This window comes from Engystomops pustulosus, chromosome 1, assembly GCF_040894005.1.
Source record: "Engystomops pustulosus chromosome 1, aEngPut4.maternal, whole genome shotgun sequence".
NCBI classification, from domain to species: domain Eukaryota; kingdom Metazoa; phylum Chordata; class Amphibia; order Anura; family Leptodactylidae; genus Engystomops; species Engystomops pustulosus.
Genome location: NC_092411.1, coordinates 48033081 through 48048837, shown reverse-complemented (window position 1 = coordinate 48048837; position 15757 = coordinate 48033081).

Sequence of the window (15757 nt, the reverse complement as noted above, 5' to 3'; positions counted from 1 at the left end):
CTGACTGTATACCGGGTGGGCTGGTTGGCTATATTCTGGGGGCTCACTGTATACTAGGGGGACTGGCTGGCTGTATACTGGGGGGGCGGCTTTATATATATACTGGGGAGGGGCAGGCTGGCTATATACTGGGGGTTGTCCAGCTATGTACTGGGGGGGGGGCATGCTGACTATATACTGGGGGGGCATCCTGGCTACATACTAGGGAAGGGGCATGCTGGCTATTTACTGGGGGGCATGCTGGCTATATACGGGGGGGCATGCTGGCTATATAATGGGTGGGCAGGCTGGCTATATACTGGGTGGGCTGGCTTGCTATATACTGGGGGGCTGGCTGGCAAAATATAGGGGGCTGGCAATATACTGAGTGGGCAGGCTGGCTATATACTGGGTGGGCAGGCTCGCTATGTACTGGGGCTGGCTATATACTAGGTAGACTGGCTGGCTGCATATAGGGAGTACTGGCTGGCTGTATTCTGGGGGGACTGGCTGGCTGTACACTGGGAGGCACGCTGTCTATATACTGGGGTCTGGCTATTTATGTTGGGGCTGGCTATATACTGGGTGAGCTGGCTGGCTATATACTGGGTGGGGTGACTGGCTATATACAGGGTGGGCTGGCTAGCTATATACTGGGGGCTGGCTGTATACTATGGGTATGGCTGGCTGTATACTAAGGGACTGACTGGCTGTATACTAGGGGGACTGGCTGGCTGTATACTGGGAGAATCACCTGGCTTTATAGTGGGAAGGGGCTTGCTGGCCTATACTGGGGGGCCTACTGGCTATATAAAAAGGGGCTGGCTATATACTGGGTGGGCAGGCTGGCTATATACTGGATGGGCTGGCTGGCTATATACTGTGGGGGGGCTGGCTGTATACTGGGAGGACTGGCTGGCTGTATACTAAGGGACTGGCTGGCTGTATGCTGGGAGGACTTGCTGTCTATATACTGGGGAGGGGCTGGCTGGCTATATACTGGGGGGCTATATTTCTATGTATAGGGGGCTGGATATATACTGGGTGGGCTGGCTGGCTATATACTGGGGAGGGGCTTGCTGGCAAAGTATTGAGCGGCTGTCTAGCTATATATATCAGGACTGGCTATATACTGGGCTGGCTGGCAATATATAGGGGGGGTGGCAATATACTGAGTGGGCAGGCTGGCTATATACTGGGTGGGCAGGCTGGCTGTATACTGGGGGCTGGCTGTATACTAGGTAGACTGGCTGGCTGCATATGGGGAGTACTGGCTGGCTGTATTCTGGGGGGACTGGCTGGCTGTACACTGGGAGGCACGCTGGCTATATACAGGGGGCTGGATATATATGTTGGGGCTGGCTATATACTGGGTGGGCTGGCTGGCTATATACTGGGTGGGGTGGCTGGCTATATAAAGGGTGGGCTGGCTAGCTATATACTGGGGGGCTGGCTGTATACTATGGGAGTGGCTGGCTGTATACTAAGGGACTGACTGGCTGTATACTAGGGGGACTGGCTGGCTTGCTGGCCTATACTAGGGGGCTGACTGGCTATATATAGGGGGCTGGCTATATACTGGGAGGACTGGCTGGCTGTATACTAAGGGACTAGCTGGCTGTATGCTGGGAGGACTTGCTGTCTATATACTGGGGAGGGGCTGGCTGGCTATATACTGGGGGGCTATTTTTCTATGTATAGGGAGCTGGATATATACTGGGTGGGCTGGCTGGCTATATACTGGGGAGGGGCTTGCTGGCAATGTACTGAGCGGCTGTCTAGCTATATATATGGGCATGCTGGTTATATACTGGGTGGGCTGCCTATATACTGAGGGGACTGGCTGGCTATATACTGGGGAGGGGCTGACTGGCTATATACTGGTGAGGGGCATGCTGACAATGTACTGGGGGTGCTGTCTGGCTATATATAGGGGGACTGGCTATATACTGGGCTGGCTGGCTATATAGTGGATGGGCATGCTGACTATATACTGGGGGGGGGGACTGGGAAATTAATATGATCACAAGGGCACCGCTTATCTCCAACACTCGTGCTGTACGGCGACTCTCGCTGCAACACAGGACCATGGCCGGGAGGTGCAACACAGCTTTCCCTCCCCGCATCAAGTTATAGTGAATGAAGCTGCAACCATAACCCAATGATTCTTCACCCAGAACTGGGCCTTTGCTTGAGAGTATGATATCTCTCTTTCTTTATCTTCTTTGGTGTATCTTCTCTCTTCTTCATCTTCTTGAGAGTATTTTGTCTCTCTTACTCTATCTTCTCTGGGTCTTTGTGTCACAACTGCACCCACCTTCACCATCTGCTGAGAAGGCAGAGCCACATTGCAACATCTGACAGCACGATCCATGTCACCTAGAGATAAGTGGCACCCAGGTGGTCCTCCCACGCCTAGATTCCTGACTTCTCTTCCTTACTACCCCCTTCTTCTTCTGACTTACCTGTCAGCTGCCTGGGGAGGGCGCAGTCTGGCTATATAGGGGGCTGGCTATATACTGGGTGGGTAGACATGCTGGCTGTACACTTGGGGGCTGGTTGTATACTAGAGGGACTGGATGGCTGGTTACTGGGAGGACTGGCTGGCTGTATACTGGGGGACTGGCTTGCTATATACTGGGGGCTGTTTGGCTATATATAGGGGGCAAGCTATATACTTGGTGGGCTGGCTGGCTATATACTGGGGGGATGGCTATATACTGGGGAGGCTGGCTTTATACTAGGGGGACTGGCTGTCTGTATAATGGGAGTACTGGCTGGCTGTATACTAGGTGACATTCTGGCTGTATACTGGGGGACTGGCTGGCTCTATTCTGGGGGGCACACTGGCTATATACTGGGGAGGAGCATGGTGGATATATACAGGAGGGAATGCTGGATATACACTAGGGGGGGCTGGCTCTATACAGGGGCGGGCAAAATGGCTATATACTGGGAGGATTTCTAGCTAATTATCAGGGGGCTGGCAATATGCTGGGTGCGAAGACTGACTGTATACCGGGTGGGCTGGTTGGCTATATACTGGGGGACTGGCTGTATACTAGGGGGACTGGCTGGCTGTACACTGGAGGGGTGGCTTTATATATACTGGGGAGGGGCAGGCTGGCTATATACTGGGGGTTGTCCAGCTATGTACTGGGGGGGGGCATGCTGGCTATATACTGGGGGGGGGGCATCCTGGCTGCATACTAGGGAAGGGGCATGCTGGCTATTTACTGGGGGGCATGCTGGCTATATACTGGGGGGGCATGCTGGCTATATAATGGGTGGGCAGGCTGGCTATATACTGGGTGGGCTGGCTGGCTATACACTGGGGGCTGGCTGGCTATATATAGGGGGCTGGCTATATACTGAGTGGGCAGGCTGGCTATATACTGGGTGGGCAGGCTCGCTATATACTGTGGGCTGGCTGTATACTAGTGGGACTGGCTGGCTGCATACTGGGAGTACTGGCTGGCTGTATTCTGGGTGGAATGGTTAGCTGTATACTGGGAGGGTCTGTCTGGCTATATACTGGGGGTCTGTCTGGCTATATATAGGGGGTCTAGCTATATACTGGGTGGGCTGGCTGGCTATATACTGGGGGGCTGGCTGTATACTGGGGGGGCTGACTGGCTATATACTGGGGAGGGGAATGCTGGCAATGTACTGGGGTTGCTATCTGGCTATATATAGGGGGCTGGCTATATACTGGGCTGGCTGGCTATATATTGGATGGGCAGGTTGGTTATATACTGGGTGGGCTGGCTGGCTATATACTGGAGGGACTAGCTGGCTGTATACTGGTGGACTGGCTGGCTATATACTGGAGGGCTGTCTGGCTTTTTATAGGGGGCTGGCTAAATACTGGATGGGCTGGCTGGCTATATAGTGGGTGGGCATGCTGGCTATATTCTGGGGGGGTGGCTGTATACTACTAGGGGGACTGGCAGGCTGTATACTGGGATGACTGGCTGTATACTAGGGGACTGGCTGGCTGTATACTGGGGGTGGACTGGCTGGATGTATACTGGGAGGCATGCTGGCTATATACTGGGTAGGGACATGATGGCTATATACAGATGGGCATGCTGGCTATATACTGGGCGGGCTGGCTGGCTGTATTTAGGGGGGCTGTCTATATTCTGGGTGGGCAGGATGGCTATATACTGGGTGGACAGGCTGGCTTTATACTGGGTGGACTGGCTATATACTGGGTTGGGTGGCTGTCGATATACAGGGTGGGCTGGCTGGCTATATACTGGGGGGGGGGCTGGCTGTATAATAAGGGACTGGCTGGCTATATACTAGGGGGACTGGCTGTTTACTGGGAGAACTACCTGACTGTATACTGGGGGGACTGTCTGGCTGTATACTGGGAAGGGGCTTGCTGGCCATATACTCGGGGGGGGGGGGCTATATACTGGGTGGGAAGGTTGGCTATATACTGGATGGGCTGGCTGGCTATATACTGGGGGGGGGCTGGCTGTATACTGAGAGGACTGGCTGGCTGTATACTAGGGGACTGGCTGGCTGTATACTGGGGGTGGACTGGCTGGCTGTATACTGGGAGGCACGCTGGCTATATACTGGGTAGGGACATGATGGCTATATACAGATGGGCATGCTGGCTATATACTGGGCGAGCTGGCTGGCTATATTTAGGGGGGCTGTCTATATTCTGGGTGGGCAGGATGGCTATATACTGGGTGGACAGGCTGGCTTTATACTGGGTGGGCTGGCTGGCTATATACTGGGTAGGGTGGCTGTCGATATACAGGGTGGGCTGGCTGGCTATATACTGGGGGGGGGCTGGCTGTATAATAAGGGACTGGGTGGCTATATACTAGGGGGACTGGCTGTTTACTGGGAGAACTACCTGGCTGTATACTGGGGGGACTGTCTGGCTGTATACTGGGAAGGGGCTTGCTGGCCATATACTCGGGGGGGGGGGGGCTATATACTGGGTGGGAAGGTTGGCAATATACTGGATGGGCTGGCTGGCTATATACTGGGGGGGCTGGCTGTATACTGAGAGGACTGGCTGGCTGTATACTAAGGGACTGGCTGGCTGTATACTGGGGGGACTGGCTGCCTATATACTGGGGAGGGGCTGGCTGGCTATATACTGGGTGGCTATCTTTCTATGTATAGGGGGCTGGATGTATACCGGGTGGGCTGGCTGGCTATATACTGGGCTGGCTGGCTATATACTGGATGGGCATGCTGGTTATATACTGAGTGGGCTGGCTATATATTGGGGGGACTGGCTGGCTATATACTGGGGAGGGGCTGAATGGCTATATACTGGGGAGGGGCATGCTGGCAATGTACTGGGGGTGCTGCCTGCTATATATAGGGGGACTAGCTATATACTGGGCTGGCTGGCTATATAGTGGATGGGCATGCTGGTTACATACTGGGTGGGCTGACTGGCTATATACTGGGGGGACTGGGAAATTAATATGATCACCAGGGCACCACTTATCTCCTACACTCGTGCTGTACGGCAACTCTAGCTGCAACACAGAACACATGGCCGGGAGGTGCAACACAGCTTTCCCTCCCCGCATCAAGTTATAGTGAATGAAGCTGCAACCATAACCCAATGATTCTTCACCCAGAACTGGGCCTTTGCTTGAGAGTATGATATCTCTCTTTATCTTCTTGGGTGTATCTTCTCTCTTCTTCATCTTCTTGAGAGTATTTTGTCTCTCTTACTCTATCTTCTCTGGGTCTTTGTGTCACAACTGCACCCACATTCACCATCTGCTGAGAAGGCAGAGCCACACTGCATCATCTGACAGAACGATCCATATCCATACAGCCCTCACCCTAGAGATAAGTGGCACCTTGGTGGTCCTCCCACGCCTAAATTCCTGACTTCTCTTCCTTACTACCCCATTCTTCTTCTGACTTACCTGTCTGCTCCTCTCCCTTCCTTCCCCCCCTTCCCTTCTTCCTCACTTATCGCTTTGTTCTTCTCTGCCTTCTTGCTGACTTCTCTGAGTGATCCTCTTCCTTCCTCTTCCTCCTGAGAAATGAGCAGCTCAGTGAATGTCAGCTCTATTTATACCTGTGTTCCATTGTGATGTCATCATAATATTATATTATGTCATCATAATGCACATTTATGCAAATGAGGGAGGGTGAGTACAGTCACATACACAGATGTGTCCAGTAATACATAATGATAGAGTTTCTTAATCAGTACAAGACCATTAGGGGGCAATGTGTTATGTGATCTTAGAGAAGGACTAGATGCATCTCTCCAGAATAAACCTGTAGCCCTATGGTTAATTCCTCCATATATTTTGTTACTGTTATTCTTCGCTGTGATGTCATACAGTCCTGTGATGTCATAAGCCGTTGAAGATTCCATGGCCATTGAGCTGAGATTTCTCTCTCTCTCTGCTCCCTGCACTCTAGTCCTGCCCCCCTGCAGTCCAGGACGTAGCTCACAGACACAGAATATGAGACACAGAGTTCTTGTCAGCAGCAGCATGAGGAGAACTACAAGCTACAGACAGATAAGTTTTTTACCAGGGCTGGGATAAGTAGGATTGTGGGGATTATGTTACACGTGATCGGATTTTGGCGCAGCGGCACCGGCTTTCATGCAACAGAAATAGGGGGCGGGCCGTCAGACAATCCGACTGATTGTGTCACATCCAATGCACTTACATGCACCAGGAAGAAGATTGTGAACTCCCGCAGACCTGAGCAGGGAAGCAACACATGCAGGATATCAGGCGCACAATCTTAGTGAATCGCGGCACAGTGCATTGTCATCGGACAATACACTTTTGGGAACTCCAAGGGACCGGGTAAGTAAATGTGCCCCAATGTATCTGAGTTTTAGGCATGTACATTTTCAGTCCATGCAAATTTCAATTAGGTATTTGCTTACTTTGTTGGCTTTAACCGGTTCGCGACCGCCCGCCGTGTATTCACGGCGGCGGTCACGTTCCGATGCATGGAGAGGGCTCGCGGGCCGAGCCCTCTCCATAGCCGGTAAGTCTCTGCTGCATATTGCAGCAAAGGCTTACCGGTAACACCCGCGATCGGTGCCGGCACCGATCGCGGGTGTTTTCTTGCTGATCGCATGGGCACCGCCATCTTTCCGAGGATCGCCGCTCCCCGTGACATCATCGGGGAGCGGCGATCCGTTGCCATGGTAGCTTCGGGTCTCACGAAGACCCGAAGCTACTTCGGGTTAACCCATTCATTACAATGTGCTATCAGCACATTGTAATGTATGAGGAGTGAAATCCCCATATACTGCCATACTGTAGTATGGCAGTATATGGTAGGATCGATCAGACAACCTAGGGTTAAAGTACCCTAAGGAGTCTGAAAAATAGTAAAAAAAAAAAAAAAAAAAAAAGTTAAAAAAAAAAATTATAATAAAAAAACCTAAAAATTCAAATCAACCCCCTTTCCCTAGAACTGATATAAATATAAATAAACAGTAAAAATCATAAACACATTAGGTATCGCCGCGTCCGAAAATGCCTGATCTATCAAAATATAATAACGGTTTTTCACTGCATTTAACCCCGTAACAGAAAATCGCATCCAAAGTCAAAACTGGCACTTTTTTGCCATTTAAAAAAAAATTTAAATTCTATAAAAAGTGATCAAAAGGTCGTACAGTCCTAAAAATAATATAATTGAAAACTTCATCAAAAGTCGCAAAAAATGACACCACCCTCAACTCCATACAACGAAGTATGGAAAAGTTATAAGCACAAGAAGACGGCAAAATAAGAAAAAAAATTTTTGTTCATGAGGTTTTAATTTTTGTAAATGTATGAAAACATTATAAAACCTATACAAATTTGGTATCCCTGTAATCGTACTGACCGAAAGAATAAATTAGATGCATCATTTGTGGCGTGAAGTGAAAGCCGTAATATTCAAGCCCACAAGAATACGACACATTTCACCATTTTCACTGCATTTGGAATTTTTCTCCCGCTTCCCAGTACATGGCATGGAATATTCAATGTGATCACTATGAAGTGCAATTTGTTACGCAAAAAATGAGCCATCACATAGCTTTTTATGTGTAGGTGGGGAGTGAAAAATGGAAATGAAAAAACGGGAAAGGGCCCGGTCCTTAACCGGTTAAAATGTATTTTGCTCATGTACCGCTGAGCAGCCTCTTAAAATCCCCCCAAAATCACATGTCATTCTCTCCTAATAGATGAATGAATGATAGGCCCGGAAAGCCTCACAGAGGGTTACTGATTAGGCATCTAACAGGTTAACGTCATTAACCAGTGCCCTCATGGACAGGTGTCTGGTGGACCCCATTTCTTACATCTGACCTGGTGATACCATTTGATGTCTAACCAGGACCCCCAGGTCATGATATGTTGCTCAGTGGTTTGGTGAAAGTCTGTGCAACAGTGTGGAAGATCAGGTCCAAACTCAAGTGTGGACTTCCAGAATCGTGGTATCAGTGTACTAGCCGCTCTCAGTATAAAGCCTGTTAGAGAGCCCCTAACCTGTGAGCCCTCTCCATGCACCTGCACCCATACTATTACGTCACATGTCGGTAAGGGATTAGAAGAAATTTATCATCAATGATGGATAAACCTGGGACACTTGCTCACATTTGTTATCCATGGCCTTTTTCATTCTAAAATCAAGAAGAGCTCTGGGGAGTGTTACCTTAACCCCTCCTTGCTCTGGCTTCACAGGCTGTTACAATGTGCAGGAGCACTTCCTCCCTTCCGTTGTGTGGTAAAAGTCCCTGCTGCTGTGACATTACAGCAGGCAGAGGGAGGAAGGAAGCTAAGTTTATCCCTTAGGTAAGTAACAGTACCTATTGTGACATTTTGTATGTGTGTGATCCTATTAAAATACAGTGATGTCTAACCTAAAGGAAACATTGGGGCAGATTTACTTACCCGGTCCATTCGCGATCCAGTGGCGCGCTCTCTGCGGTGGATTCGAGTCTTCCGGCGATTCACTAAGGCAGTTCCTCCGACGTCCACCAGGTGTCGTTGCTGCGCTGAAGTCCGCCGAGGCCCGCCGGAGTTCACAATCCTATTCTTGGTGAAGGTATGCGCATGTCCAGCGACACTTTTTTTTTTTTTTAAATGCGGCGGTTTTTCCAATTCCGTTGGGTTTTCGTTCAGCCAAGCCCCCCCGATTGCCGTCACGTGCATGCCGGCGCCCAGCCTGCCCTCTGCAACAATCCGATCGCATGCGCCAAAAACCCGGGGCAATTCAGGAAAAAACGCGCATATCGGAAATATTCGGGTAACACGTCGGAAAAACTGCAAATCGGGCCCTTAGTAAATGACCCCCATTGTGTTTTATATAATGGTAAAATAAGGGGATGGTGATTAAAATTTTGAATCAAACCAGATTAATCATATGAAAATAATGTAATTTAAATGGAGAATATTTTATAATTCTTGTTCTGGTCGCATGTGTCCTCCCAGGATGTAAGGGAGTAAGAGGTAGGATTCAAAGGAGTCTGACCCCCCCCCCCCCGTCCCCCCGTCCCTGGAAGAGGCTTTATACTTTTATGTAGATTAATTTGACAGTAAATCATGTATTAAAAGTAAAATGGAGACTGTTGCTTAATATAACTACAGTACAAAAACCATAGTAAAATCTTGACTGCCGAAGAATAGTTCCTAGATGAAGCGGGTGGCTTAGATCACAGATAGTATATTGCTGGTAGCAAAATCTAGAAGTTTTCAGAATATTTGAAATATTTGCATATCACTACTTTTTTCTTGCATGTCACGTCACTGAGATTCACCTGCTGTGACCTTCAGCTTCCATCAAACTCCGAGGTAAGTGTCAGATTACAGCGGGGTCTATTTTTCTGGAGGTGATACGGGTGGTGTAGTATGTCATTAACATGAAATCCTCGCTTCATCAGCTGTCAAAATGTAAATCCAACCTGAAGAAGGCAAACATGTAACAAAAAAGTGATATATATTCTGTATAATTGCCCTCATGTCTTTTATGAAACACCTAATTATAGCAAAACAATTTGTCTATATATAGATTTAAAAGGTTTTACTGATTTATCATCATTGCCTCCTAGGAGCCAGAACTTTAGATTTTTTTCTGTCAATGTAGCTGTGTGAGGGCTTATTTTTTGTATAAAGACCTCTACTTTTTTTGTATAAGGCTTCATACGAAAGTATGAGGGACGTATATACAGCCACAAATTTACGCCTGGATATACATCCCAATAAGCGGCTATGGCGTCCAGGATCGGTACACATTGGGGCTCATTTACTAAGGGTCTGCGGACCGAACAAACGTTGGATATTCGGAATGCGGCACATTTAAATTGTGGTGCACGCACTTTCAGGCGGCACAAATCGGGGGATGGGCCTTCGGACGATCAGACGGATTCGGACTGAGCGCAGGATTTATCATTTGAATTTGTGTCGCAAGTGTAACATCCCCCACCGGGGCCTAGCCTTTTCTCGGGGCCTGGAGTCAGCTGGGGCCCGCAGTACCTGAGTAGCTGGCGGTTGCGGCCTAGGCACGCTAGTGTCACGGTGCTTGGTATGGGGAACCGGAGGGCTGTCCTACAGCCTGGCAGGTCTCCAGCAGGGTGGTGTTGGCAAGAAATGATGAGGGAGAGGCTGCTATAGCGGATCTCCCTGGGGCAACCCTTTGGTGTCTAGAGTATAAGTCTCTGTGTGGTGGACAGGGTGCCTGTGATGATGGTAGTTGTAGTAGCAGGGACCAGACGGAGGCAGAGGTTGAACAAAAACAACTTACAGTTCTTTATTGGAACAGACAGGAACTGCAGCAACGTGCCTTTAACAGAGTAGTGGATTGCTGAGATGTACTTGGAGGGAGCCACAGGAGGTAGATCGCCAGCCTGGATGCAGAGGGCAGGCTGGGAGGTAGCTGTGTCCTAATAGGAAGCTTCAGCTTGTCCTGGAGTGCTTCAGGTATCACCCTTGAAGGTAGGATGATACCCCTTTCCTCTCTCTCTGTCTAACTCACTGCTTGGTCTGACTTGCTAGTCTTTCAGACTCACTTCTCTGACTGAACTGACTGTTGGAAATCTCCAACCGTCACTTTTTCTCAGCTATTGGTCATGTGGTGGTCACTCCTCCAATTACATCCCAGCTTACAATACATTAGGATAATACATGTGATTGGATGACACATTTTACATCACATAAAGCAATTAACTCCTGCCTTACCAGGCAGGATCTACCACTGCAGAGTTCATCTGTGTTATCTAGTGTTATGTAGTGACATGCTGTGAGGCTAATCAGACCCTACACAGGCTGCAAGCTACATGGTGGGACGTATTTGCAAACACAGCTCTGCCTTGCATCGGCGAGGGTGTTGCATACCCCCGGGGCAATTGAAAGAGCCGCCCTCGGCTCGACTACAGACTGATTGGGGCGCAGAGGTAGATAGGGGCACTTCTGTGAAGTGCAGGCTACATGATCTGTAGGGACAAACCGCCCATGGTCCTGGAGACAGGCACCTGGGTTGGTGTCGGACTAAGAGAAGGACATGTGTGACAGTTGGTTGCTGACGCCATTAAACCAAACTGTACAGTAGGAAAGGTGTGGTGTCATGTACTGTAATCCACTCCTTGCACCAGGGCCTGTATATTTGTTATATAAACACTTCTTCCCTGGCGACAAATATATAGTGTGTATATGCATTACATCGGCATATGTGACACAATGAAACATTATACAAATGTATAAGTACCTGCCGACTGACATTCTTACCCTTGTATGAGTGGAATAAGATAGCGGTCAGGGTTTACATATTAGACGGTCCGACACAGCCACACTACAATGTGAAAAGCCTATAAAAGGTTAGTGCAAACTACTGACATATATTGACAGTGTGCAAACATGTTGTAAACTCACATTGGCTTAGGAGCCCAATGGGTACACATCTTATAACATTACAAACGTTACAGATAGTTAGGCTACTCAGTGTAGCAGCATAGAATGTCTCTTTACCTGAAAAGGAAAGGCATAAAAGTGCATTTAGAATGTCCGTACCTAAAAGGAAGGCATTAAGTGCAATATAAAAATAAATAAAGTAGCAACTTTTCCTTGAGGTTGGCAAAAGTCTCTCAGAAGGTCTTTAATAGCAAAGTCCATCTTCTGGGTACAGCCCTTGAAGTGGGAAAAGTGCAATAAAGATGCAAAGGGTCTCCTCTATGTGTAGAGGGACAGAGTCCTTTGTAGGGGTGCTATCATAGCACATGACAGTGGGTAGTTCAAGGTATGTCTCTTGACTGAAATAAATTAATAGGGGTGAGAGTCCCAGGAAAGTCTCTGGCTTTTGTGGAATAGTGGGCGCTCAGCCCAAATGGGATAGCAGTAATAATATTTACAATATGTACAATAAGCACAGTACCTGGTAAGGCTTTCAGCCCATCAGGGGTTACTCAGTATCTTCTTCGGTGGTAAGTACTTCGGTGTCAGAAAAGCGTACCTGCCTCCTCCTTCGGTGTGACATCAGTTCATACTCCTGCAGGTACGCAGGAGCTTTACCTTTTGTCTCCCTTTGAGACCTCCGAAGTTCCGGCTGGGAGAAGATAACAACCTCCTCATCGTCCTCCTCTGAGTCAGGCGCTGGAGTCGGAGTCTCAGCTGCCTCTGATGCTTCAGGGGTTGCAGACACTGGAGCCGGATCATCCTCCACAGGCAGCAGTATTGGAGACTGCGGTGGGGATGATGGTCTCTCTGGGGTACCTCTTACTGGAGTGGAAACAACAAAACAGAGTTGAGGCACAGTCACAAGTTCTAAGAAACTGGGGGTAGGTGAACACAAGGAGGTCTGTAAGTTGGGGGTCGAGGTGAGAGGTGTGGACATAGGGGCAAAAGGACGAAGACATCTCTTCAGCCGGTTCCTATGTACCCGGAGTAGTGGACAGTCTCCTCTTGAAATCTCGTAGACTTCAGGGGAGAGACTGTCCCTAACTAGGTATGGCTCACGCTCCCAACGCCCATCTAGCTTACTGGTGGGATGGTTGTTGCGCAGCCACACTCCATCCCCTGGGGCAAGAGGCTCAGCACAGGCATTACGATCGAAGTCCCTTTTTTGTTTCTCTCGGGCCTCTTCCAACCGCAGATCCACAACTTCTCTGGCATCCGCCAGACGCCTCTGGTGTTCGTGAACCCAGTCAGTCTGGGGGAGTAAAGACTGGGAATCAGGGGACTCCATGTCCCAGTTCATATCAGCAGGGAGATGGCCGTGTCTCCCGAACATCAGATAATACGGGGTGTATCCTGTGGAGCAATGAGTGGTATTGTTTACAGGTACACTAATTCGGGCAACAGTTTTGGCCAGTCAGCCCTTTTTGCAGGGGTCAGAGTCCTCAGCATGTTGATTAGAGTCTGATTCATCTTCTCACAAAGCCCGTTGCCTTGGGGATGATAGGCTGTGGTCCTCAGCTTTTTGCAGCCATATAGAGTGCACAGCTCCTGGAAGACTTGGGACTCAAATGCTGTTCCTTGGTCCGTAAGGATCTGGTCCGGTCAGCCATAGGGGAGGATGAAGCTCTTCCACAGGGCCGCTGCGGTGGTCCTTGCAGATAGATCTCTGACAGGTACTGCAACCACAAATTTGGTATAGTGGTCGATGATCGTGAGAGCATAACTGTGACCGGATCTGCTGGGCTCCAACTTCACATGATCCAATGCCAGGATCTCTAAGGGCCGTTGGCTCACAATGGGATGTAGAGGGGCCCTTTGATTGTGTCGCTCTCCTCGAGCGATGGCGCAGGCTGGGCATTCCCGACACCAGGCTTCGATGTCGGGCTTCATGTTGACCCAGTAGAAGCGCCTTCGGAGGGTGGCTTCAGTCTTCTGAGCGCCAAAGTGTCCGGACTGGTCATGGTACATATCCAGTACTATCTTGGCGTCCCTCCTGGGAATCACAATCTGGTACAGCCGGTCATAAGTGATAGGGTCCAGAGTTCTTCTCTGTAGCAGACCCTGGTGCATGTTCAGAGTCTTTCTCTGGCGGCACAATTGAGACAGTTCTCCATCAGCTCTTCTGCGGCGGATTCTTTCAGGCACTCGCCCACTAGAGAGATAGTCCATTACTTCTCCTATGGCGCGGCTATCAGCCTGAAGACTTATCCAGAGGTCCTTTTCCGCAAGGGGCTCTGACTCTTCTTGAGGAGTAGCTGGCGCTGCCTCTGACGGTAAGGAGTAAACTCTCTGGGCATCTTGACGCACAAACCGGGCATAGAACGCTGGCATCTCGACATCTTCCCACTGAGCATCCGTGGAGGGTCCCTCCCACTGGTCAGGGAGACGGGACAGAGCGTCGGCGTTGTCATTGGTCTTACCAGCCCGGTACTTGATGGTAAAGTTGAAGTTGCCAAGTCTGGAGGCCCACCGTTGTTCCAGTGCTCCAAGACGAGCGGTGTTCAGATGCGCCAAGGGATTATTGTCTGTGAAGACAGTGAAGAAGGATGCAGCCAGGTAGTCCTTGAACTTTTCGGTCACAGCCCAGACTAACGCCAGAAACTCCAACGTTTTGCTCCGGTTCTCGGAGGGAACGGCTGGCGTAGGCTATGACCCTTTCAGTTCCGTTTTGGAGCTGGGATAGTACAGCCCCTAGGCCTTGCTTGCTGGCATCAGTGTATATGGTGAAAGGCAGACTGTAGTTTGGATATCCCAACACCGGAGGCTCAGTCAACCGTTGCTTGAGCATCTGGAAGGCAGCTTCTCGTTCGGCTGTCCACTCAATGGATACTCGGGAACGTTGGCTCTCTTTTGGCAGGCCCCTTAGAAGTTCTTGCAGGGGAGCCGCCAGCTGGGCAAACTTCGGGATGAAACGCCTGTAATAACTGGCAAATCCCAGGAAGCTTTTGATGTCCCGTATGGTTGATGGGGTAGGCCAGTCGTGGACAGCTGCAATCTTCTCTGGATCCGGCTCAATTCCATGAGCGCTCACCACATGTCCCAGGTACTTGACGCTAGGTTGTAGCAGGTGGCACTTGGATGGCTTGACCTTCAACCCATGTTGGGTCAGGATTTGGAAGACTTCAGCCAGATGGTGGAGGTGGTCTTCATAAGTCTTGGAGTAGATGATGATGTCATCCAAGTATAGCAGGACGGTCTCGAAGTTTCGATGACCCAAACATCTCTCCATCAGCCGTTGAAATGTGCCTGGGGCGTTGCATAGTCCGAACGGCATGTTGTTGAACTCGAACAGGCCCATTGGGGTGGTGAAAGCCGTCTTCTCTCTGTCTTCCGGCGCCATGGCCACTTGCCAGTAGCCACTGGTCAGGTCCAGGGTAGAGAAGTAGGTAGCTGACCCTAGGGCTGCGAGGGATTCCTTGATTCGAGGCAGAGGATAGGCATCCTTGTGGGTGATATTGTTGATCTTCCTATAGTCAACACAGAATCGAAGGGTTCCATCCTTCTTTTTTACAAGGACCAGCGGGGCAGCCCATGGGCTGTGACTCTCCCGGATAACGTTGGCTGTCTTCATCTCTTGTACCAGCTTTTTCACCTCTTGGTAGCGGGCTGGAGGTATGGGCCGGTATCGTTCCTTGATAGGAGGATGAGAGCCAGTAGGGATGGTATGTTGGATCAGGGTAGTCTGCCCAAAATCCAGTGGGTGTTTGCTGAAGGCCTGGTGGTGCTTCATAACGACATCCCGGACACCTTGTACTTGGTCTGCAGGAGTAAAATCGTCGTCTCCAATATTGAGCTCAAGCCACCAGGATTGCTCGGCAGGCTCACCTTCAGCACTTTGCTTCAGTTCCAATTGTTGGGAGGCAGAC